We start from the raw sequence: 24401 nt of genomic DNA, 5'->3' as shown, positions 1-24401 counted from the left end.
ATAATAAAAGGCATAGTACTAGATACTATTGTAAACAATGTAATGTTGGCCTATGTGTAGCCCCATGCTTTGAAATTTACCATACCAAAGAATAAAATTCATCGTAATATTCAAAAACTTGCCTTATTTCTTTATGATATGAATGAAATAAAACTATAATTTTGAATTGACTTTTCTAATTTTTCATTTATCAAAATAAAATTATGAACATTTAAAAATAACGTAATGAAAACATATATGTCTATGTTACCTATTCTGATTTACATCACAAGTAAAGCTGCCTGTAAAGTAAAACAAGCTTTCAGTGATTTAAAGCTTTCCTCATCACACAAGAACAAAACGGATTCGTCGTCAATGCACAGCACAAACTACCGTGCGAACTGTCAGTGCCAGCTGTGGGCAAGGTTTCGTGGCTAGTGAGCGCCATACCAAAGTGGTTAAAGATGAGACCACACCAAGTATATGCTATTTCCCATTCTAACAGAAATATTTATATTCCAGGTCTTCCAGAGTAACATCCAGGATGCTGGCTGACACTCTTCCTTCATTTTATATTCTAAAATAAAAATGTCATTCTAAATGCCAATGAACCAGTTAATAAACAGGTATGATTTCTCTGAAAAGCCTGTCATGAAACTATAACTTGTCTTCCTTATAAACAAACTTGTAACCTAATGAAAAACCTACAAAGATTGTGTGCAAGTATTAAATAATGATTTCTACTCAGACTCCTGGCCAGGATTCTGTACCCCTTCCATTTTTTAAAGAAATATTTAATTTTGGCCGGGTGCAGTGGCTCACACCTGTAATCCTAGCTCTCTGGGAGGCTGAGGCGGGCGGATTGTTCCAGGTCAGGAGTTCGAAACCAGCCTGAGCAAGAGCGAGACCCCGTCTCTACTATAAATAGAAAGAAATTAATTGGCCAATTAATATATATAGAAAAAATTAGCCAGGCATGTTGGTGCATGCCTGAAGTCCCAGCTCAAGGATTGCTTGAGCCCAGGAGTTTGAGGTTGCTGTGAGCTAGGCTGATGCCACGGCACTCACTCTAGCCTGGGCAACAAAGTGAGACTTTGTCTCAAAAAAAAAAAAGAAATATTTAATTTTGATATATTAGAATGAGTTTGTTCGAAAGTTTTTAAATGTCAACAAGCAAGTTTTAAGCTATAAGCATACATTATCTTCTATTCCAATTTCCACATTGCCAGATATCAGCTGCCTGAATGTTTTATTTTGACAACACTCCAGCTTTTAAAAGTTACCTACTATGTGCCAAATCCTGGATTGAAACACAGTCCTTATTTTTTAAGGAGCTCACTTTCCCGTAAGAAGTAAACCAACAACTGCCGCGCAATGCTCTAATCCCAGTGGGACAAGGAACCCAGAGCACAGGCGCCTGATTCAACCCGAGGTGGTGACAGGGCTAAGGTCTTAAATGGTGAACTGGAGTTATGGACAAGGAGGAGTCCATGACTACTTCTCCATCCCCTGGACCTGGGCTGGCATTGTGACACAGTTTGGCTCACGGAATGCGGAGGAAGTGACACTCCATGAGCTCTGACCCTAGACCTTAAGATGATCTGCAGACTTCTCTCTCTCTTGAAACCCTCACCAGTAACCACATGGACAAGTCTGAGCCAGCCTGCTGGATGAGGAAAAAAATACACAGACTCCAGCCACCATGATATTCCTGGCCACTAGCCAGCTACTGCCCCAGAAGCAAAGCTATAGGCCAGCCTCATTTGCTGAGCCACAGGACAGTAAGGTAAAGGAATGATACTTAGTTTGTTCCACCAGGCTTACTAATAAAGAAGGAGAGTGCTATCATTTAGATGTTTGACACCCCCAACTTCACACTGAAGTACGATCCATGAAGCTGGAGGTGGGGTCTAATGGGAGGTGTTTACATCGCAGGGGCAGATCCTCATGAAAAGATTAATGCCCTCCTTGGGGGGAGTGAGGGGTTCGAGGGGGTGGAGGGAATAAATGAATTCTCACTCTTATTAGTTCCCAAGAGAGCTGGTTTGTTAAAAAGAGCCCAGCGCCTCCCTCCCCACTCTTGCTGCCTCTCTCACCATGTGATTTCTGCCTGGGCCAGCTCCCACTTGCCTTCCACCACTGAGTGGAGGCAACCTGAGGCTCTCACCAGATGCCCAGTCTCGAAACTTACAGCATTGCTTCTCGGCCTTTTGGCTAAGATCAAGAAAAACTCACAGCCAGCAGAACTGTGAGCTAAATAAATCCTTTTTTTGTTGTTTTTTAATAAATGACAAAACCTCGGGTATTTCCTTATGGCAACACTAAATGAACCCAGACAGGGAGGGGCTGGTTTATGCTCATAGTAAAAAGCTAATAACAAAAGAGAGGGTAACAGAGACACAGACTAAAGATGCAAGAGATAAATAAAAAGAATCAAGTGCTTTGAGGAAAGATCCTTTTCTTTTTAGCAGAAAGAAAAAAATATTTAATGTATCAGGTAGATATGGGCAACTAGGAAGATTAGGGGACAGGATGCTGAAAAAGTTCTCATCTAGTGGTTTCTGTTTTCTACATGCAGGTATCTTGGCCCTCAACCAAATAGGTAACTCACTCTGATTCTCTAAGGATTCTAACTTAGCACACTGGACACTTTGGAGTAAAAAAGGGCAGGATTCTCCTACTTACTAGCTCTGAATAGAGGGGAAAATCACTTAAACTTTCTGAACTTCAATTTCTTCACTTTACATTAGGAATGATAACACCTCTTTCCCAGGATTACTGTAAGATGCTTGAAACAAAAGATGTGCTGAATAAATGGTAGCTACTATTTTCATTTCTAAAGTAATCTCATTTATGTGAAAATTAATTCCTTTGCAAATGGTATATCCTAATAAGGCTCAAATGTATACCCTATACCCCCATATGAATTCTTCTTATCAACACCGCACCAAAAAAATGCCTGAAAAAATTATACATACATATACATGTGTGTGCATATGCATATATGCATATTTTTTACATTGGAACTCAAGTCAATTTTCATTTCTCCACCTATTATGACTTTTAAAAAATTCCCCTTGTTAATATATATATGTGTGTGTGTGTGTCATATATATGCATAAATATGTATATTATATATATATCAAACATGATTACCTATAATAGGAACAATGAAAAAATATGGCCTCAGCTTATAAAATCACAAAATAAACCCTTCAACATCAGTGCAAACAGTGTCTTATGATGCTGGGCTATAAGTAGCAGAAAACAAAAACTAATTACATCTTTGCTTAAGAAAAAGTTGCCCTTCAATTGGCATCATTAGTGATGGAGAGCATAAACAAAAGGATACAATGTCCACGTCCTACTTCACAGTGTGCACCCAGGCTCACGTTACACTTTCCCTTACCTTTGCCCAAATCCAAAGGTCTCTTTCCATGTGCACTCCTTCTCTCCTCCCAGCTCTACCTGCCCACTGCTGACTGCTCCCGCTCCCACAAAACACCTTGCTCTCCTGAGGCTCCCCTCCTCCTTCCAACTCCCCTTTCTTTGCTGTTCACTTTCCTCTATCTTTACGCTCCCCTGCACACACTCAAGGACTCCCCTCTCATGGTTTCTATAATTCTTTTTATTAGGATGATTCCCAAGTTTATATTTTTCAGCCTTGATTTCCTAACGGGTTTCAGAAACATAATCTTATAGGAAGAATACAGTCTGCCCATTGTCTTGGTTTCTGAAAACTGAATTATCCTTTCTCACAGAATGATAATTCAGCCGTTCCTTCTTTCACTCATCTATTTAACAAATATCAAGTGCCAAATGCATGTCAGTCCCTGTACCAGGCACTGGAGGTATAGCCAAGAACAAAAATTTATAATCCTAGCCCCTAAATGGCCTATTTCTATTTGTTGAAAGAAAATAAAAATATCGGCTGCAGGAAATCAAAAGAAAAATGATGTGGTTCAACTTCTCAATGAATGTATCCTTAATGAGAAGGAAGATATAGCCATAGCCAACATCAGAAGTGCATAAATATTATGGGGGCTGTACTTCAAAAATGAATGCCACTAGAGTAACACTGTAGGTAGAACATAGTTTTGAGTTTTAAGTAGCAAAGATAAATTTGTCCTATTTCATAACAACTATATAGCCCAGTTTCTTCCTAATAAGTTATCGAGTCAGCCAGCCATACAAGTGAGGGATGCAGCCTGTCACAAGGTAACCTAAAAAAATTCCAAATGGTCCATGTAAAGATCAAATCTGTAACTTGACCTTGTGGGTCAGGCAAGCATAGATCTAGGAACACCAAGGAAAATAGATCACAATAAGTGAGCATTGACTATAAAATGAATAGCTAATGTCCTGCCCATCATACACACAGAAATTTTTAGAGTGATGTGCTGTATGACAGATCACAGAGGCATCATCAGTTATAGCTACTTATCTGTGAACTGGAAACCCATGCGATTTGTTTGGTTTTGGAAGTGATTTATGTATCTAATTTGTACCTAGACCATAAGCCAGTTACCAGAGCTCAAGGAAGAGATAGCCAGTCCCTGTACTCCCCTAACTCATCCCTTCCAAATCAGCTCCTCCTTTCACGTTCCTATCTCAAGACATGAATCTCCATCTATCCAGTTGCTCAGGTCAAAGGGGCAGGAAACATCCTTGACATGTTCTTCACACTCGTCACCCTGCTACCCCCAAATCCTATCCATCAAGTTTCGTTAATTCTTCCAGTTTTTATCAATCTATTTCTTTCTAGCTCTCGGGTCACTTCTCTAGTCTAGGCCACCATCATAACTTACCTGGTTACAATAAAATACAGCCACCTGGAGTCTCTGTTGCTCCTCTGATACCCAACAGCTATTTTTCATCACTGCTCAGAATAATCGTACAGAAAACTGAAGCTGGACTCCCCAGCAGTAAGCCTTCAATGGTTTATTCTCACAGCAAGTACAAAGCCCAAACGCTTCCTCTATACTATATGCCTGTTGGCACGAGTGCCCTGCCCACCCCTCCAGTCTCATTGGTCTCAACTCACGCCAGTCTCTGCTCAGTGGCTGTGTTCTAGCTACATGGGTTCTCCCATATCAGAGGCTCCAGGACTACTGCATAATGGCTGAAAGCAAAAATTACCTGTTTCCATCACCAAAAATATCCAGAGCCACCATGTGATCACCACGAATACATAGAGACTAGCATATGGTCCAGGCTTAGTAAGTACAGTCATTCCTCCATATCTGTGAGGATTGGTTCCAGGACCCTCCTTGGATACCAAAATCCATGGATACTCAAGCCCCTTACATAAAATGGTGCAGTATTCACATGTAACCTATGCACATCCTCCAGTGTACTCTAAATCATCTATGGCTTACTTATAATACCTAATACAATGTAAATGCTATGTTAATAATTGTTATACTATATTGTTTAGGGAATGATAAGGAAAAAAGTATGTGTTTAGTACAGATGCAACCACCCATTTTTTTCCCCAAATATTTTCAATCTGCGGTTGGTTGAATTCCAAATATGTGGAACCTGTGGATACGGACAGCCTACTATATTTCCCAAGTGACTCAAGATTAGTATTTTTTTAATGTATCTTTCTTCATTATACAATAGATGAGACTTATTAAGAAGGTCTGAATACCTATGTGTTCATCTTTAAGTATTTTTCCTGTAATTGTAACAACTTTTCCCATAGCACCATACATATTAATCCACTTACTAGCTTTAGTTCCACATAGTGTTTACAGCATTTATCCCTACTTTATAAAAATAAAGCTCTGATTGATTTAAAATGTCTTGATAAGTTACTTTACTAGGACTATCTGACAAAAAAATAGCATTTTAATTATGTAGTAATACACACTAGACAGCACTATATCAAGGTCATGGCAGACAGAAATGAAAGATTTCTTGAAATATTGATAGGAAAATTAGCCATATTTACTTTTAATGAGAAATTAAAAATTAAACAGGTATGTAATAAGAAAAACTAAGTAGCTAGAACAAATAAAAGAAACTGAATTCATAACTTGGGAAAACAATGTGCCTCAAGGGGGAGAGAAAGGAATAAAAAGGGAAAAGAAACTAATTACAGTGATTTTCAATTCTACTTACAAAGCAGAAAATATTTCATCATTATCATTTACCAAGGCAGTATATATCTCAATTTTCAGATTTAAGCGTTCAATAAGAATTGAGGCCACTAAATTGCATGAATATATACCGGTTATAAATTCTATTCACAATTTGGTGTCTGATACTAACCAAATTAATTTCACAAGAAGGGAACCACAGAGTCTTAATGGGAGTAATCAAATGCTGTTCTGAAGATTGAAATTTCCATATTATTGTAAGTGCAACAAATCTTTAAATTATTCACTAAAATCTTCTTAAAATGTGTGGGCTTTTCCCCTTCTCTGCAAGAAAAGGTTTATTGCTATTTGAGATAGATTAATGCTATGTCATTACTACTATTTTTAAGCCTTTAGCAACTTTCATTTAACAGTTTCAAATATTTTAAGTATATGCTCTAAAAAAATCATAAGAGAAAAGGTATGTTCCAGTCACTGGTATGTATTTATCAAAGGCCTGCTATTCCTCAGGCTCAGCACTTTGCTGACAGTCCCTGACTTTCCAGATGCTTAAGCTTTCATTTTTTTAAAAGTGATACATAATTCACAAACCAAAAATTCACTCTCTTAAAATATATAATTCAGTTGTTTTTGTATATTCACAAAGTTGTGCAAACATCACCAGTATCTAATTCTAGAATGTTCATGACCTCAAAAAGAGACTCCATACCTATTAGCAGTCACTCCCCACCCCACCTCTTCCCACTGCCTGGCAACTATTAATCTACCATCTCTATGAACTTGCCTATTCTGAAAATTTCATATAAATGAAATCATATAACATGTAGTCTTCTGTGTTTGGTTTCTTTCCCTTGGCATCATGCTTTCAAAGTTCATCCATGTTGTAGCACACATCAACACTTCATTTTTTTATAGTTGAGTAATATTTCATTGCATAGATATACCACATTAAGTTTATCCATTCATCAGTTGATGGACATTTCAGTTGTTTTCATTTTTTGGCTATAATGAATAATGAACATTCATGTAAAATTTTTTTGTATAAACATGTGTTTTCAGTTCTCTTGGGTATATATCTACCAGTGAAATTGCTGGGTCATACAGTAATTCTATGTTTAACTTTTTGAGGAACTGCCCAACTGTTTTCCAAATTTCTACACTATTTCACATTCCCTCCAGCTATATAAGGGTTCCAATTTCACCACATTCTCAACTTGTTTTTATCCATCTTTTTGATTATAGCCATCACTGTGGGTATGAAATGGTGCTGATTTGCATTTCCCTAATGACTAATGATACTGAGCAAATGCTTAAATTTTCACTGCTTAAAATACAATACAAACACACACATGTTCACACTCAGACAAGCACATACATGTGTACACACACAGACCCACACATTTTCTCTATAAGAAATTATTTTAAAAGCTCAGGCCAAATGAAAGTTTCAGAAAGAAAGATGAAACCACAAAGAAACCATCCTGGTTAAACTGCAGACTGTATTCCTACATCCCCCTGTGATACTGATATATTGGAAAGGAATGTGAATGTCTCAATAGCAGGACACAGCTTAAGCCAACATATTCAGCTGTATTTTGAAAGAAACAGAGGGTTAGTGTGTTTTATTACTGCAAACAAAACAAAAATGCTATAAAAATGGGAAGTTATTTATACTAAACATAAAAAAATCCCTCTGCTTTTTTAATTACAAGAGCAAATTAGTGTATCACAAATAGCACATTAACTCCATCAAAGTATACACAAAACCCTAGATGCATATTTTTCTTACTCTCTTTCAGTACCATCTACTTTCTCTAGGAATAAACTGAAGGGAGTATTCTCACTCCTGTAATTCTCTCAGGAATATTATTCATTTGTGGCTTTGGAGTTCAAACTTAAGTAACTGTTTTCTATACTTGTTACTGCACAGCCAATGGATGAGAACATTTTAGTCCAGCACAATAACAATAAATGCCTTTGTTCTTCCAATAAAACTACTTAGCATAATTTTCTTGGGCCCCAAAAGTACCCAATTACAAAATGCAGATTTTCAAGATATTTTTGAAGATAAGAAAATGACACAGTATAATATACATTTGCATTTTGTGAAAAACAAGATTAACCAAACACTTGCAAAGTAATCTGTTTCCTCTTTCCAAATACATAAATGCATTTCAAAAAGTTCTGCTATATGCAAAACATACTTGCATGAATAATATGCAAATTATGCTTTTAAAACTTAATATTTAAATATTAAATGTAATAGCAGATGGTATGGCTTCACATCATTACACCGTGTTCAATTTACCAGAATGCATTTTCTACCTGAATTGATTAGTAAATAGAGAGTCCTGGAGGTACAGTGGGAATTTTCATCAGATAGTATAATCATTTGATGACAAGTTGCACATAAATGACATAGTTTTCTGGCCATCTAAATCTGTTAAATAGCTTCATAATGATAAAATCAAAGAGAATCAGAGTAGGGCTCTCTGTTTTCTTATTTCACATTAATGGCAGAGATACAAAGAAATGAAGACAATCAAATGAATGAAAACTGACTTCATAAATAAAAAATGAAACTGGAATCAAATTATATTAGGAAGGTAATGGGAATTTAGTCTTTATGAACATTGTGACACTCTCAGTAATTATATTCCAGCATCTATTCATGGAACTATCTACAACTTGGACTCTGTTCCAGAAGAAATTGGGGATTGAAAGCATTTTCTCTTTTGAAGGCTGCTGAGATCTTTAAAACAATGGATCTCCAACCTCCTCCACTTCATCGTTATAACCACATTAAGAAACATCTCACTCAGCTTGATATAACCATTAGACTTCTCTCTCTAATGCCAGCTGGCTGGTATCTTTCTGATTTTAAGTTATTGGACCTAAAATTTTTAAGCTCTCCTTGCACAATCTCCCCAGGTGAACACAAATACAAAATTTATGATCCTTTAGTGGGACAATGTCCAACTGTCTTTCATAACAGCCTGCCTTAAATGTAAATGCCATCCATGTTGAAGGCATACAGAGGCAACACATGTGACCTCTAGGGAGTTAGGATTTAAGACCACTAAATGAACATAAGAAGAACATTCCAGATAAGTAAGAAACCATTAATAAGGGCTAGTGTTATGTGGTGATAGAATCCACCAAAGGCAGGTCTTTGTCACCTTACTCCCTTTCCCTCAGTCTACTTATACAATGTCTGACTCAATTTGCTTAAAATCCAATTTCATCATGTTATTCCCCCCACCCTAACCCATCAAATGGCTTTCTGTACTTCACTCTTAAAAGACTGAATAGTGTCACAGTTAACAGAATGGACTCTGGAGCCAAATGACCGGGGTTCAAATTCTGGCTTACCTGCTTAGGAGCTGTATGACCTTAGGTAAGTTCTTATTCAACCTATGCCTGTTTCCTCACTTATAAAATGGACACTAAATAACAACCGTAACTTCATAGCATTGATGGGTAATATATGCAAAACATTTAGCATAATGCCTGAAACATAGTAAGTTTTAAATAAGTACCAGCTGATTTTAAATCTTTATTATCATCATCATGTGATCAACTTTAAGCTATTCAGCTCATGAATCAAGGTCTTATAATATTTACATGCCTTCCGATAATAACTAAATTTATGTAATTATAGTTTAAAAGTAGTTATATATAATTTGTTTCATTTCACTTAATTCTTACAATCCTGTGAAGTCAAAATTAGTTCTATTTTATCTACTAGCTGGTCTACCCAGTACTTGACCAGAAAATCACTTAAGTGTCCTACCCACTCTTAGGCATGCCTATCAAGTTGCCCATATGAGAAGTGGCTAGATGAAGCTTCTGCCCTTGAGACTTTCTGAGGAGGTTGGAATTTCAGGCCTCAGCTTCCTCTGTCCAAGGTGCTTAATAAGTGAGACCATCTCCATAGATGGGCCGTCCCATGAACTCTCCCACCACCAGAGGTCACCAAAGTGAATTTCATACACACATCCCATAGCTTATATTTTGTGCCCAGTTTAGTGAAAAACCTTCCAGTAGTTTTGGCATGAAACCCTGAGAGAATGACAGAAATTCCGCTTTTCATATACAGATAAAGACGCCAAGATGGAGACAATGCCCTTACTGGACTATGAGGATTCCAACTCACTCATCCCACCACAAAGTGCTGCTCCTCTGTCTTGCCCTTCAACTCTGTCTCTCCCAGCTGCAACCCTTACTGCTTCTGCCCATGCCTGTGAATGGCCCCAGCAGCCCAGCCTGCCCATCACTCAAGAAAGCCAAATGCCACATTCTGCACTTCCACAGCATGTAACAAATAGCTAGAATGCCTGTAAGAAGTTAAATAAAAATCTTTTGAAATTCTAGGCTGTGATCTAGAGGCAGGCCAGGAAATAGCTCAATGTTCTGCTTCATGGCCAATATTTTATAACTTAAGTCACTAGACTAGGAACACTTAGAAGAGATGTCAACTACTTTTCTTTGACATAAATGCTTCCTGGAAGATAAACTGAAGTTTGAGAGAATTTTTTTAAAGTACTATGATTTCAATGCTTACCATTTAGCAAAAGGCTTCCTTTTATAAAAAAATAAGATCTTACCAAAAGAGTTAAAGTAGAGCAATAAATTTTAAGTTAGATATTGCTTTTGGCAATTGTCTTCATTCAGGCTGCTACAACAAAGTACCACAGACTGTATGACTTATAAACAATAGAAGTTCATTTCTCACAGTTGTGGAGGCTGGAAGTGTGAGATCAGGTTGGCTGGGCTCTGGTGACAGCCATCTTAACAGGTTGCCAACTGCTATCTTTTTTGTTGTGTCCTCATGAGGTAGAAAGAAGGCAAGAGAGCTCTGTGAGGCCCCTTTCATAAGGGCACTTATCCCATTCATGAGGGCTCCACACCCATGACCTAATAACCTCCAAAGTCTTCGCCTCCTAATACCATCACACTAGGTATTCTGGAATTCCCAGAATATCTGGAGCCATTGCATGCAGACATTTTTATAAAATTTATTTTTGTAAACACAAAAATTACTGAGGCTAAACTAAGATGGTAGCTATAAACATTTTACAATTCATTCATTCGAAGGGACTAGGTACTTTTGTCAAAGTGGAAAAAAGATGAGATCTTGGTAGTGGTGAGCAATGTGCAAGGTGAGCACCAGGCAATTTGGAAACTTTAGTTTAAAGAAAGCAAAGATAATAAAAACAGAACTGTAGAGGCTATTCCCCATGGAAGGAGGTGCCTTCCTCCTCTATTTTTGCCAGCTGTCTTGGTTCTGCTCCTACTGATTTGGCTCCTAGCTTTGTGGTCCTGGATATCCAAGATCATCAACCTCCTGAATGATCCATTTCTTTAGGTTGAGTTGGATCTTTAAGTTGCTCTGCAGCACACAGACCTCAGAAAGTCTAAGTTTAGTCTTAAGACTGAAATGTTCTCCCACCCCAAACATGCACGCTCCCAGTCTCAGAGAGACACAGGTGGAGAAAGACAGAGGGACCCACAGAGAGAAACAGAGAGGAATCTATCAATTTTTCCTGGTGTAAGAAAGTTAAATTTGTTCCTGCTTGGAAGAGGCTAAATTTAAATAAGATCATCAATAAGACCAATCAGCAAATAACATAGTAACCATCTTCCACAGGTATTAGGTTCAGAAGCAGAAAAAAAAAAAAAAAAGAGCACCCACTGTTCCTTGTTCTAAAGAGGTTAAGAAGTTGCTTTGATTATGCCCTACACATAATCAGAAAGGCAAGAATGCTTCACCCCAAAAGAGTAATTTAAGATTTCAACTTAGAAAAACACAAGTAAAGTAGTAGTACAGAACTAGCCTAGCTTTCCTTTTATCGTGGCTACCAAAGAAGTCTGACAGAAGATTTTGTAGCAAACAGGAGTTCTTTTATGCACACAAATACTTTTATTCATTCACTTCTGCCCATTTGCTGGATGGATTTCACACAATCTCACTGGAATCAGCAAGGGCCCTTAGAAAACATAAATGGGCACAGGGCTTCTTAAGTCACCTTGTCCTGGATTCCCCCAGGATTAGAACATTAGGAAAGGGGGCAGGTCCTCTTCCCTAAAGACCCCACCTGGAATCATGCATGTCCATGAGAGACCAGGATGGGCCACCTTGGAAGGGCAGCCAGGTTTTGCTCCTCTCTGTACTTTCCTAACGCCAGGAAAGACAACAAAGTTCAAAAACCCAGATTAGGCGGGGACATTCTGATTCTATAAATCCAACCCAAGCAATTGTTTAAAGAAACCCGTTGTGCAACTTTATAATGGCAGAATCAAGGACCCTTGCTAAAAGGCTTCTTTGAAGCCCCAGAAACTAAACTTGAAACACTGAATACTTAACCTTATTTTTTAGTTGCACTCTCACTACTAGTTTCTCAGTCAGATCGTGTTGGCCTTTAGGTGTGTGCTCAGTGCCGAGTGGTGGTTAAGATGACTAACTTGAATCAAGCCATTCTTGACTCAAGACCACTTGGCTGGTCTATTAGTTGTGTTAGTTACTTTGAGCAAAGTACCTCATCAACCCACATCTGTTTCCCCATCTGTAAAAGGGGTTGGTAGGAGAATTTAGTTAGCACAGTCTTAATGAATGCAACTCTTCGTTGTTGGTAATACCGTTGTATGTTACTGTTTCAGTCTGGGCTTCCCCCAGAAGCAGACTCTGAGACAAGGTTCCCAGTGGAAGTTATTTATTTGGGAGGTGACCCAAGTATTTTTCAGTTTCTTCAGTTTTTTTCTTGTGAAGAGAGATGACTTCTAAGATCTTTACATGTCAGAGCTGAGACTGAAGTCACCCCAGTCTCAAATGAGACAGGTGACACTTTAACCATCAAAACATTAGGAAGGACATATCTCAGCATAAAGAATAATCCTTCCCAATAAGGGCAGTTGGTGACTTTCATTAAACATATCAAAATGTTTATGCATTTTGAAAATATTTCAAATATAGAAAATCCCACCAACTAAGCCTTTTCTTTGACATAAACAGTAATTGTTTTCTAGAGGCTAAGTCAATTTGTGGAACTGTATTTTAAAGAACAGTACCAAGTAATATTCAAATATTCAACTTCTTTTGGTAACTATTAACACAGTCATAGCTAAGAAAAAATCAGTTTTTAAAATCAAGTTAAAAACAAAAAAGTAACAATAATCCAAATGTCATCTGTCTCATCTTTAGAATATATTTTATATAAATAGAAAAGCTGAGGAACAAAGACCCCTGTACCTTCTCCAACTTTCTCCCACCAGGGCCAGGCATCTGGCCAGCCAGGATTCTGGTATGGAGAACTGGAGGGGTGGGTTGTGAAGTGTTCCCTGATTGGCATTTCCTTAGTCCCAGGACCCTGCAAAGCCCAACCCTGTTTCCCTCATCTAAGAGGGAAGCCACAGAGAGGTAAAAACTGCTTTTCCACCTTCTAAGAATTACTGGTATAAAGGATCACTATCACAAATTTTATCCTTGAGTTTTGCCAAATCACCAAAAGCTGCATGGTCAGATCACATCATTTTGCCTTTGAAGAACGACTTTTGCAGAAATGTAACTTAATATTTTTAGAGGGCTTGACATAGATCTCACCTAAGAAATCACGTTCGCATTGTTCAAAAGCACCATTCACACTTAAATGTTTCATGTGCAAAATCTCGTGAGAGCTAGAAAAAGTTTAAGTTTGCCTAATAAATGGAGATGCTTTCTTCTGCTGAGTGCTACTCAATCATTGGGTTATTTGCTGTTTTCTTTCTTTTACTACAAGCTTATGTCTTATGTCATCTAAAACACACACTTTTTGGAAACAGGCAAATAATGTACAATATGTGTCAATACAGAAAATGTTAAGTCAATCCAATTCAGAGAAGACCTTAGGGAAGTTTCCTAACCAGAGCCACGCTCTGAAAGATAAAAAGTGGATAAAAGAATGGAAAGGTATTTTAAAGAGAGGAAATGGCTTGTATGTACTCTTAGTATAGAGACATGAAATATGGGTGATGTTTATAGAAGTAGAAATAATTAGTCTTGTCAGTTCTGCTATAATGCTTGTTTAGAAATGACAACATTTTCTCAAATGCAAATGATATATTAGGGAACAATCTGAGTACAATGTAAATTTCACATTTGATGCATGCAGAAAACTGCATCCACTGAAGCAAACTGCATAAAAATTCACAAAATGTACGCTTTACACACCTCAAACATCTATCAGGTACCTCAGTTCACAGAGTATGAGTTATACCCATCCACACCTGAAGTTTCAACTTTCAGTCCAATTTCAGATAACCCTCCTTCCACCACTTGATAGTAATTCACAAGCTGCAATCCTCCTGACAACTATTTCTACAAGCAAAGATCAGGACTTTTTTAATGTAAAGTGCCATACTTACTGCACTACTTATGTATTTCTTAATCATTTAACTTGTGTAAAACTGTGCTACCATTTTATTAAGTTCCTATCTTTTGTTTTTACATGACACTGACAAAGTTTTTGAGTTTTAGGTGCCTAACACCATTTTCCCCAAGCTCTCTGGTTTTTACTGAATGATTTCACATAGTATGGTGGTTTTTAGGAATGCCAATGCCACATTCTAACAGAGCTGAATCATACCGCTAGAATAAAGTGTGTGGAAGGGAGCACAGCCTGACACCTTGGAATGCTGGTTGTTAGCCATCATTATCTTACCTCTACTCCACATCTTACTCTTACATTTCCACGCTTTAACAAAACCCACCAAAGTGGTGCTGCCATCACTCACATTTTCAAAATACCACATTCTTAATTTTCTTGGACAAATTAGAATAAAAGGGAATAAATTATATCAAATATACCATTATTTCCCTCTTTACGACTTCTCTATGAAAAGTTGTTTTACCTTCTTTCAAATAGAATTTAAAAACAAGATTTGTTTGTTTACTTGACTGTGTATGTCCTAAACGCATCAGGGTTTCATGTCTGATTATAGCTATTCAAGGACACAGACAACATTTGTGTTTGGCCAGATGCTTTTAGTAAGAGAAATAAGTATAATATTCACTTTGAGTGTATAATCCTGACCACCAATTTCAACAAAGAAGTAATGGAAGAATAAAAATAAGAACCCAAGATCAGATGTTCTGACATCAAATGCAGCTCGATGAACAAACTGCATTTACATTCACTGCGCATGTTTCACTTCTAGACAGCATACAAGGTCAAACTGCTAACTGTCAGTTACAATAAGCTTCTAAACTTCTGGTCAATTACCTAGTTAATAACAAAAGACAAGGCTATGACATCATTACAGTTATAATTAATTTACACAGATCAGCTTCCTGTTAATTAAATACATCTTTAAAAGCATTTAATTATTTTTCACCTAGAAAGCAACATTCAGCTTTGTTAAATGAAAAGCAATCTTGCTGAATTCAACATGAAAGGCTGTCAGGCTGCTCTAAGACATAAAGGACAAAAGGCTTCACAGGGCACACGGCTGCAATATAGGAGCTGTTGCCACATTCACAGCAAACAGAAGCACAAGATGATGGATAATACAACCCATTTTAACAGCTTCGGAACATAAAGAAGTTGTCAGGGAACCGAGGGTAAATCAATGGGCTCAGGGAAAAGAAATGTCTCAATGCTTTTTGTCAAAATTATGTACAGGGGCAGCAATGTTAGCATGTGCAGTACAGGACAGTAGTTAAGGGCATGGCCGCGGCGAGAGCTCTACAATACCCCAGCCATGTGTTTCTCACCTGTAAAACAAGATAATGCTCATCTGGATTCATAAGGATTAAATGAGATTTTACATATATATATATATATATATATATATATATATATAAAACATAAATTGCGAGATGATAGTGTTTTCATCCATATAAACAAATAAGTTAAAATAAGGTTTAAAATTGCAACTTTAAAACAGTTTTAAAGTGTTTTTTATAACATAGTAACCAATTCCCATTTTTCAGGACTATGATCCTACTGCATCACGTGATTCAATTATTTACATATTTTTTAAACAGTATAGTAGAATATGAAGAAACCCAAAAGCTGAACTTATTTTTTAAATTAAATTAAATTTTATAGTAAAATCTCAAACTAGGGTTTCTGTCAAGATTATCTGATGATTTTGAGAATTTAATGAGCCTCCGTTTTAGGAGGCAAAATGTCAGCTGGCAAAAATTTTACTTTCCCCTCGTTTTTAAAGTGTTACAGTCTTAACAAAAATGAGTAGACTATATTTATATATAAAAAATAATGGCCATAAAAATGAAACTACTAGATTTTGTATATAATCTTGAATTTTGCTCCACAGCTGCGTGAATTAGTGCCAACTCCAATTCTGCCCCATCACCATTTATGATTTCCAGTATCAATCACAAGCCACAAGTTTTAGTGTAATGAGGGCTCATTAAAGTTCTCCGACTGACAGCCCTTCAGACCTAGGCTTTTAAACCAGGAAGCACACAGGGAACAGCAATGCCAGCATCCCACGATCATTCCCTTCAAGAGGATTTAGGTAGTTTTATTCTCATGTTTGCTCTGCACTGGATTTGTCTACCTAAAGTCAACGAAAAAGTGATAGCTACCACAATCACCACCGTCCCCTCCATTTGAATTAATTTCCATATAAGAACTGTCTGTGAATTATTTATGTGACTGAAGTCCTCCCTGCACAAGAACTAGTCAAGAGGAGGAAAAGCATGCCAGACTTCAAAGACGTGTTATGTTACCACAAAGCACACAGGACGTCCACAAATTACAAGTGATAGGGGACACCTTAGGGTTTTTCACCTGCCTTAATGAGCATCAATACCTCATTCTTTCAGTAACAGGAATCCATGCCCCACCCCATTGGATGTAGTCTTGCAGGGATGGGGGTGGGGGGACTATCAATCAAGGGTGCCCTTTCCTACACTGACTCAAAGGTGACAGTGACCAAAGTTAGGATAATAACACTCTCCCTGGAACTTAAAACTTGTACAGAGGCACTAGGACCAACAACTTGTGGAGCTGATGCTCAGAGCATTAACTTGAAGATTTTTCCAAGTCTTCCCAAGCTCAAGAGCTCACCTAGCTGTTGAACCTTTACCAGGTCTGGTGTTTTTTTTCTGTTGATTTTCTGAGCTCATCCATACACTTCCAATAAATTCCTTGTTCTTGACTCAGGTATTTGGATAACTTAGTTAACTTAGATAATTTAGCTTCTGCTTTTTATAATCAAAGAACCCTACCCATAATATAGGGCATTTATAAATGGCTGGCAAACAGATGCTAGTTTATTTCAAGCACCACCAGCTCTCATTTTCTACTGAGTACAACATTCTAATACAAAGGAGGACCAAAACATGGCAGTTATATTGGCCCTATCTCAAAGATCTACTACAGGCACGCTATTCCTAAAGAAAGAGTGTACAGAGCTAAGGATGTGAGCACAAGAGCAACTTCTGCACAAGTCAGGTAAAGGCCTCTCAAAGTCTTAAACTTAGTGTATAAACTTAGACACTGGATGAAGAATGTTATCTCAAAAGGAAAAAAAGATGGTCTAAAATTTTTCTTGTATTAACAAAGTTGATGTTTTTACAGAATACTTTTAATTACTGAAGTGATTTTCTAAACACTCCCTGCCTTTGTTCTTCATTGAAAATAAGATTAGTCTACACATTTAATAAAATGTTATCATTTAACAAAAGCTTCTGACTAGAAATTTAGAACAATCATCTAGATTCACTCAGCAAAAAAGAAAAGAAAAAAATTGAATGACAGGCTTCTTAAATCTCATAAAAAGTTAAAAGGTCCCTTATTAATGTAAAATTAATATGCCTTGAAAGAAAAAGGGAAATTCCCTTCATACACTGGTATGAATGAAGGATGGGACAACATGAGCAGGGTACACAACATTCATTCCTACATTTGTTCAAATTTAGAATCACAACTGATTCATTACAACACATAATTGTAAAATTGCTGGTACTGGTAACATATAAAAAGGTAGTGAAATTTCTTTCATAGCCTTGCCCAGGAGGCATTTTACTCAAGGAAAAAAGAACCAAATTATATGTAGCTGCTAACACACATACACATACACACAACCCTATAAATTATTTATGTAATATTGAAGTCATTTTAATAGTTATATAAATTTCATTCATTATATCCTGATATTGTGACTTTGGATTAAAAATGCATAAGCAAGTTAACACCCTGGAGAAACAGCTGTTGGTGTAATGACAACATTCCTGGAGCTAAAGCCAGAAGATCTGGGGTCAAATATGGATGCCATCACGTACTAGTATGTGGCCTTGGGCAAATCATATAATCAATCCGGCTGAGCTTCTGTTTCTTTATCCATAAACGAGAAAAATTCCACTTTACATCTTAGAAACATTGTGAAGAATGAATGAAATAGCATATTACACGAAAGCATGAAATACAGCATCAAAGTTTGTTTCATTCTCCCTGCCTCCCCATAAAGTAATGAGTCTTTCCCCCCACGGAACTAGACTTTATTGCTTTGTAATTATGACGTACATGTCACAATGTCCAAGAAACTAGATGGTAAATAATGCGAACATGCAAACCTGAATACATACATCGTTTATTGGCTATCATCTAGATCCCAAGGGGCTCTTGCATACTATCTGCTGTGTCCCAGAAATTTGATACATTTTCTTTTCTGAATACAGCCAAAATTATCTATGGGCTTTGAAATATCACCATCATGATGTTGCACAGAGCAGCTGGTTGACTGAAATTGACTCCCCCTCCCCCACACTCCAGCTGTCACCAGGAAACCCTCCTAGATGTGTGAAAGAGACAATGTAATATTACTACTACCACTATTAATAACAATCTAACAAATACTTAGCACTTGAAATTATTTTTCTTATGAAAGCTCATTAACTAAAAATTAACTCTTTAAAAAAAACACTTTACCATACAAATGCAGACAAGCTGCTTTCATACAACAAAAAAATAGGACTGTAAACACAAGTAATATATCTCCTTTGACTCCTTGTTTCTTTTTCCCTGAGTCATTTGTAATGCTAAACAACAGTCAGTTAAAATACAAAATAGCTTTTAATAGCACAATGTAGAAAAATTTGTCACAATGTAGAAAAATTTGTTTTTCAAAAAAAGCTGATTTCTGGCCAGGCGTGGTGGCTCACCCTGTAATCCTAGCACTCTGGGAGGCTAAGGCGGGAGGATCGCTCAAGGTCAAGAGTTTGAAACCAGCCTGAGCAAGAGCGAGACCCGTCTCTACTATAAAAATAGAAAGAAATTAATTGGCCAACTAATATATAGAGAATAAATTAGCCGGGCATGGTGGCGCATGCCTGTAGTCCCAGCTACTCGGGAGGCTGAGGCAGAAGGATCGCTTGAGTCCAGGAGTTTGAGGTTGCTGTGAGCTAGGCTGACGCCACGGCACTCACTCTAGCCTGGGCAACAAAGTGAGACTCTGTTTCAAAAAAAAAAAGCTGATTTCTAAAATATATATACAGAATCTGCTTTGTAAAATAAAGGTCAGATTGAAGGCTTTTTTTTTTTTAACAATCATTCACTTCCCTACACATGAGAAGCCATAGGTACGTTGGCACTGCTAAAAAACCTGGAAATTGTCTTCAAAACAAGTCTGTGAATCCCACTCACCAGAATTCTTAATGTCATTACTTTTTAGGAATAGCGCATGCCTTCAAGATTCCTATTTCCCAGATAAAGAGTTTCACAACCAGTTCCCTAGAATCCTAGGTTCCTGGACATGCCTCTGAGCATGACTGCAAAGGATCAAGAGTTTGTGCCCTTCAACCTCACTGCTCTTAAAGCCTCTCACTCAGCTCCTGAGTTTTACAGGTAAGATTTTGTTTAAGAGGCTCCCTGCATGCATGAATGAATGAATGGAGGACCACTGCTTAGATGACCGTAACTGACACATAAAAGGAAATCTATCTTTTTAAGAGTTTTTACATATGCATGCATATCTAACTTTAAGTAAATGTATGTTATTTCCTTTTATACTTGGTCCCCACACCCATGTTACAACATATTGACAAGTAAACAAAATTGAGTCAAGTATTTTCCATGCTCACACATTCATATGCTATATTATAAATATATACACACAAAAATACAAGAGATTTTAAAATCACTTTTTAAAAAATGAACATAAAACTTTTCACTCCGCTATCATTAAGCATTCACATTTGAAAAAACTATTAGCTATTTCAGGGCTAATAGCATTTTCTCATCCCATCTTCAATGAGATCTCATCCCCCATAACATAGCATCCCCTTCTATAGCTGACTGTCCCCATTAACTAACTGAAGATAATTAAATATTACTCATCCCTGACCCTGACTTTCCCATCAACATCCAAAACAATTGATGGAAGTAGCTCTGTTATGGTGATAAAATTGAAGATACTGTTTTTCTACCACATTTACAGTTTTAACTTTTTTTTTTTTTTTTTTTTTGAGACAGAGTCTCACTTTGTTGCCCAGACTAGAGTGAGTGCCATGGCGTCAGCCTAGCTCACAGCAACCTCAAACTTCTGGACTCAAGCGATCCTTCTGCCTCAGCCTCCCGAGTAGCTGGGACTACAGGCATGCACCACCACGCCCGACTAATTTTTTCTCTATATATTAGTTGGCCAATTAATTTCTTTCTATTTTTATAATAGAGATGGGGGTCTCACTCTTGCTCAGGCTGGTTAGGAACTCCTGACCTTGAGCGATCCTCCCGCCTCGGCCTCCCAGAGAGCTAGGATTACAGGTGTGAGCCACCGGGCCCTGCCCAGTTTTAACTTTTTCCAAGTGTTTTCTCTCTCATTCACAATAACATGCAAGCTTTGACTCTTCACTCATTATTTCTTATTGCTTTAAAAAAAGCAGTGCAGGTAAATAATAACAAAATTACCTCATTTATAAAAATATTATGAAGAAGTGAATGGGATAAAGTTAGATTTGGGGTGATAAATACCTTTTCCCCCCATCCAACATGCAACATTTATTGAACCTCCATGTTTAAAACATGCATATGTTCTACACATGCAATTATTTAATTCAATGGCACACCCTATGAATTCTACTTTATAGAAGACGACATGAAAGCTGGGAGGATGTTAATTTGTCTACCAGACACAATCACAACACAGCAGAGGCAGGATTCAAAGAGGAGTTTGCCTGACCCAAAACCACTGCTATAAATTGGCCTCTCTGATGTGAAGAACAAAAAAATATTTAAGGCCTTTGAAAAATAAACGTTTCATGATGGGACAGAGCCAACTTGGTGGCACAAAATTTAACAAAATTATGTGCAGGAGTTGAAATCCAAAGCAACTCATGTTTATCTGAAACTATCTCACCCAGGATATCCAGGAGCCATGGCCTCAAGAGCAGTGTACTCTAACCAAAGCGATGTGTTGTATAGGCCATGGTTTGGCACGGACCCTTGTCAACACTGCAGTGAGCCTAGGCTTTATGGCAGCTGCCTCAAATCCTGAATATTTCTCTTTCTCCCCCTATACTGGTCCCCTGAAAAGGGAAAGGAAACGTTCTAAGAAAACAATACATCTGAAAAAAATACCCCATCTGAAAAAACGAGAGGTTACATGTACTTCTGGGATCCTTCCAGAAAATGGAGGTACAAAGAGTGGATGTGAGGCCTTCTTTGCTATTGTGGAGCTACATAACATATGGGAAACAAAGATAAGGATAGAAACATTTTCAGTCTTAGCTTTTGCTTGCAAGTCACTCCACCACAATACTTCTCAACTCTAAAACTAGTGCTTACCTCTGGTCTTTACCAAAGTATGGATCAAAAGAAAGTATAAGTAAGTAGAAGAGATCAGAAGGACAAAGAATTAAAAACTCTTTAACATGATGACTAACGGTATTCTTAAAAATACTACAGCTACAATCACATTGGTATTAGTCAGTATGTATTGCTACAATTTTTAACTGAATATCTTTTTTTTTTTTTTTTTTTTTTTTGAGACAGAGTCTCACTTTGTTACCCAGGCTAGAGTTGAGTGCCCTGGGATCAGCCTAGCTCACAGCAACCTCAAACTCCTGGGCTCAAGCTATCCTCCTGCCTCAGCCTCCCGAGTAGCTGGGACTACGGGCATGCGCCACCATGCCCGGCTAATTTTTTCTATATATATTAGTTGGTCAATTAATTTCTTTCTATTTATAGTAGAGACGGGGTCTCGCTCTTGCTCAGGCTGGTTTCGAACTCCTGACCTCGAGTGATCCCCCCGCCTAAGCCTCCCAGAGAGCTAGGATTACAGGCGTGAGCCACCCCGCCTGGCCTTAACTGAATATCTTGCATCCAACAACCTTGACTATATAAACTGAGGATTAAGAGGTAAACAAACAAAGTGCCCTCTAAGCAGGGATAACAATATCTATTTATTACAAACTTGTATACCCCCATGAAAAATACTTCCAGAATAACCTATGTCGTTATTTTATGCAGTTCTAACAAGTTATTTAATAACATGTCATCTTTCAATATCTTTTATGTGTGTTGGTGTTAAACACTTTTCCTGAATTTTCACATGGAATACTTCCATCCCTGTAACTTGTCCAAGGTTCTACATCTAGGAAATACTTCACCTGAACTCAAATTCCATTATCTGTGACTTCACAATGGGTGTTCTTTATCACTATGCCAGTAAATCTCAAACCTTAGCATCCAGTTTCATTGGGATCAACTGGAAGGCTTGTTAAAATAAGATTTCTGATTCAGTTAATTTTGCAGTAAGATCCAGAAATTTGCATTTCCTGATGCTGCTAATCCAGGGACAATTTAGAAACCAACGCATTTTCCTTTGAACGCTATTTTCCTTTGAAAAATTACTTACTTTCCTAAGCCAGGCCAGGGCAAATTACAAAGTGTATTAGAACCAGCAAAAAACAAAAACAAATAGACACACAAATGTGAAATTTGACAGACTTTTAAAAAGCGATTTCAAAGAAAAACAGCCACGCCAGGGTGTCACTGAGTGTAAATAAACAGCATGCCATAATTCATTTTGATAGCAATCCTGAGTCTCAGAGTTTACACTCAGTTTGGAAAAACAAGCATGTGATTCGTTTCTGAAAACATCTATCCAAAGGTTTTTAAGGCGTGGGCACAAAGGGGTTAAATTCACTTATGTGGACTTTCTATCCCCTATTAACAACAATTACTGAGGTCAGGGCTGGGTTTACCACACGCTCATTCAGAGAAACAGAAAGTGACTGTCCGGAAGAGCACCTGAAATCTCGAGCTGATGCAACATCGCAGTAAATTTCCTGCTTCTAAAACCAAGAAAATTTTAAAACTCCCTGGGAGCCAGCCCCATGCTCCAAGCGCCCGGGCACACGGTTCGGGTGAGGACCAACAGAGCCAGGCACAGAGGAGGGGACCCCCGGTCGAGACGCCGCGGGAAACGCCCTCCCCGCTCTCGGACCTATGGAGGGCGCCCGGGAGGGGAGGCTGCGCCTCCAACCCCGCCCTCGCCCCGGCCCCTCCGGAGGCGCCGACTGCCGCCTCGCAGCCCCGGCCCTGGGAAAACGCGAGAGACGCCGCGCAGAGCCCACAACACTCTCCCGGCCAAACAGACGCGGAAACTCACGCTCTCTACGGCCTGCCTGCGTCCCCACGTTTTCGCGCGCACGTGCGTCACAACGCACAGGCGTCCGATCTCCGCTCCCCAGCTTCTCGCGGTCTGCGGGGCGGAGGGAGGAAGCGCGGGCGGCTTTGCGACGCTTGTCGCGCGGGCCGGATGGGGGAAGGGCGGGCCGTAAAGCGGGCGGCCCGGCCCGGCCGCGGCGCATGCTCAGTTGTGCGCGCCCGCGCGCTAGGCGCGGCGGCCTGGGCCTGCAGACCGCGTGCGGCGGCGGCGGCGGTGGCTTGGAGGGCGCCGCGAGGGTGTAGCGGGACAAAGGGCTGCGGCGGCAGCGCGCAGTAAGGAGAGCGTGTGGCCTCGACCTGTCCTCCAGGCTCCTGTGAAATGTGGATAATAATATTTCTCACTGCCGTAAAAAAATATTGGCTGCTCACCACGCGTAAACGACGGCTTCCTGCATTCGAGGGCCCCGACGTGGGGGCGGCGCGTGGGTCCCGGCCACTTGCCTCGTGGGCGTCTTCGCCCAGGGACCGGTCCCCGCCGAGGCACTCTGACCTTCGGGGCCCCGGTGCAGCCGCGAGCTGGCGAGCTTCCAGCGAGCTCGCACCTTCAGGAGTTAGCTCACAACGTGAGAGCCGCTTCTCTCAGTGTTGTTACAAAGGAGGCAGCAGAACAGGGTCACGGGTGTACATTTTACTCCCAACAGCT

The 24401-nt window shown here is 38.8% G+C and overlaps 1 protein-coding gene across 1 annotated transcript in view; it reads right to left on the bottom strand.

Annotated features, from left to right (window-relative positions):
• The window catches only part of RHBDD1 (rhomboid domain containing 1), a 124330-nt gene extending 100527 nt beyond the window's left edge, over positions 1-23803 (bottom strand). The window contains exon 1 of the mRNA XM_012749476.3: positions 23700-23803. The gene's annotated coding sequence lies outside the window, so the exon portion shown is untranslated. The remainder of the gene's footprint in view (positions 1-23699) is intronic.
• Between the last annotated feature and the right edge of the window lie 598 nt (positions 23804-24401).

Source organism: Microcebus murinus, chromosome 8 (assembly GCF_040939455.1).
Source record: "Microcebus murinus isolate Inina chromosome 8, M.murinus_Inina_mat1.0, whole genome shotgun sequence".
Classification (NCBI taxonomy): domain Eukaryota; kingdom Metazoa; phylum Chordata; class Mammalia; order Primates; family Cheirogaleidae; genus Microcebus; species Microcebus murinus.
Note: the sequence above shows the minus strand (reverse complement) of the source record. Positions and strands in the feature narration are given on the sequence as shown.